Here is a 2,372-nt window from a genome sequence, read left to right as displayed (position 1 = left end):
CTCTTGTTTCCATATCTTGGAGTTCATTTTTATTGGCATCATTTTATATGATCATATGTGTATAGCTATTGAGCTATTGTTATTCTCTGCTAGGACTATCCTAGACAAATAGCAATTATGAAGGAAAACATTTTTTGACAGTTGTGAAATATATGTTTATTATATTTCTAAGTAGTTGTACAACAAATCCATGACAAATTACCAGATTCACTTCATGTTATTTCTTCAGAACAATGGTTTTTTCAAGACTTCAAATTTGGGATCTTCAGATTTAAAGGTGGAGAACTTCGTCATGTTCTCCTTTCCCATACATTTGTTGAAGTTTAAAAATCTCTCTCTCCAGGTCTTGCTGATACTCTGAACCAGTATCAACAGGTCCTTGAGATGACTGTCACTTTTTTGTACTCTCTAATCTTGTCCACAAAGAGTTTCTATATAGGATCAAGTTCATTATTAAATGTCATGGCTATAACACCAATGTTCCTCCACAAATGGACAGAAACTGCTGACCCAAATTACAGAGAAGAATCTGAAGCGCCTCTGAAGAATCATGGTACATGCACTCAGTCCCAATCTGCCAGAGTCACTGTCACCACAGCCATCCTCAGAAAAAAAAACATTTTTTTATTGATAAAAAGGAAGTCAGTACTGGTGGCTCATGCAGGTGGTCCCACCTACTCAGGAGTCTGAGCTTTGAAAATGGAGGTTAGATTCAAAGCTAGCCCAGGCAGACAAATCCAGTGTTCTTATCTCCAATTAACCAACAAAAAAGACAGAAATAGAATTATGGCTCAAGTGGTAGAGTGCTAGTCTTGAATGAAAATGCTAAGACTGCAAGGCTCTGCGTTCAATTTTGAGTACCAACATAAAACAAAAGGCCTTGGTATAACTGAAGCAGTAAAGTATTTCTCTAGAAAGCATGAGGAAATGGATTCAGTCTTCAGTATCACACTTGAACTTGTCTCATATATGTTCTCTATTTCCCTTTTTGACTTTGGTGTGCTTTTTATAGTTTTGCATAATTTTAATATTCATTGCAAATATTTTCCTAGTTTGTGGCTTGTCCATTAGACTTTCTTGTTTAATAATGGCTGGGTAGAATCTGAAGAAAAAGGGTAAAAAAGTGCAGCAGTGGTACTCACTGGACATGGATGAAAGTGAACTATACAACTCATGGGTGGAGATGGGAAGGAGGAAATGGGAGAGATTGAGGGAACAGATGACACTGTACAAAAGGAAATGTACTTATTACCTGGCTCATGTAAATTTAACCTCTCTGTATATCACCTCTAAAACAACAATAAAGTAAAATTTTAAAATACTACTATCAGGCCAAATTTAAAAAATGGCTGTGTGTATGTGTGTGTATGCCAGTCCTGAGGCTTGAATTCAGGGCTTGGGCATTGTCCTTGAGCTTTTGTGCTCAAGGCTAGTGCTCTACCACTTAAGCTACAGCTCTACTTTTGGCCTTTTGGTGGTTAATTGGAGATAAAAAGTAACACAGACTTTCTTTCCCAGGCTGGCTTTGAACTGAAATCCTCAGATTTCAGCCTCCGGAATAGCTAGGATTAGAGGTGTGAGCTACTGGAATCTAGCTAATAATGGCTTTTGAGCTTCATTTTTTTCTCCTAGCTTTATTTTTTTGGGTTGTACTGCGGTTTGATCTCAAAGTCTCACATTTGCTAGGCAAATGCTCTATCGTTTGACCATCCCTACAGCTCACACCTTTCCTTTCATGTGTACTCCAGATCTATTGATTTTTGCATGTGTGATTTATTCAATGCTTACATATTTAAAAATCCTATTCATATTCAGTATAGGTTTTTTTTGCCAATTTTGAAGATGATGTATTTTTCTATACAACTGCAAATATTTCTAAAGCTGCACTTTGTACCTTTTAAATATTTTTGGACATACTTTCAAGGGTTGATTATTAAGGTAAGAGCAACTGTAATTTCTTATAAAGAGGACTATGTGCAGAAAAGTCTTCAGTTAATAAGGCTTGAAATGCTGACATCTTATTGCAGTGAACAACAGTGTTGAGTGAATGGTCCACATAATTCATTTTATGTGTGTAATTCAAGGCCTCACAACACTCAAACTGAAGAACCCTCAGCGTTTTCAGTTTAAGGATTATCAAATAGTAGCATTACTTCTGAAGAGTTAAGACAGCATTTCTTCCAGAGTCACTGAATTCCATACATCATAATCACCCAGATTATTTGTATAAACCTACCAATCCAGAGCCCTTAAAACTCTGTTTCCATAATCCACAAGCATCACAGACGAGTCAGAGTCACCCCCATATTTGGGAACCTCTAGATTAGGACAGCAGAGAAGTTTCAGCAATGGAATCATGAAGACAAAGGACA

General features: G+C 36.8%; 1 pseudogene; it reads right to left on the bottom strand.

Moving 5' to 3' along the window:
• Positions 1-225: 225 nt before the first annotated feature.
• Positions 226-552, bottom strand: LOC106000666 (annotated as a pseudogene).
• Between the last annotated feature and the right edge of the window lie 1,820 nt (positions 553-2,372).

Source organism: Dipodomys ordii, unplaced genomic scaffold, assembly GCF_000151885.1.
Source record: "Dipodomys ordii isolate 6190 unplaced genomic scaffold, Dord_2.0 Scaffold233, whole genome shotgun sequence".
In the NCBI taxonomy this organism is placed as follows: Eukaryota; Metazoa; Chordata; class Mammalia; order Rodentia; family Heteromyidae; genus Dipodomys; species Dipodomys ordii.
Note: the sequence above shows the minus strand (reverse complement) of the source record. Positions and strands in the feature narration are given on the sequence as shown.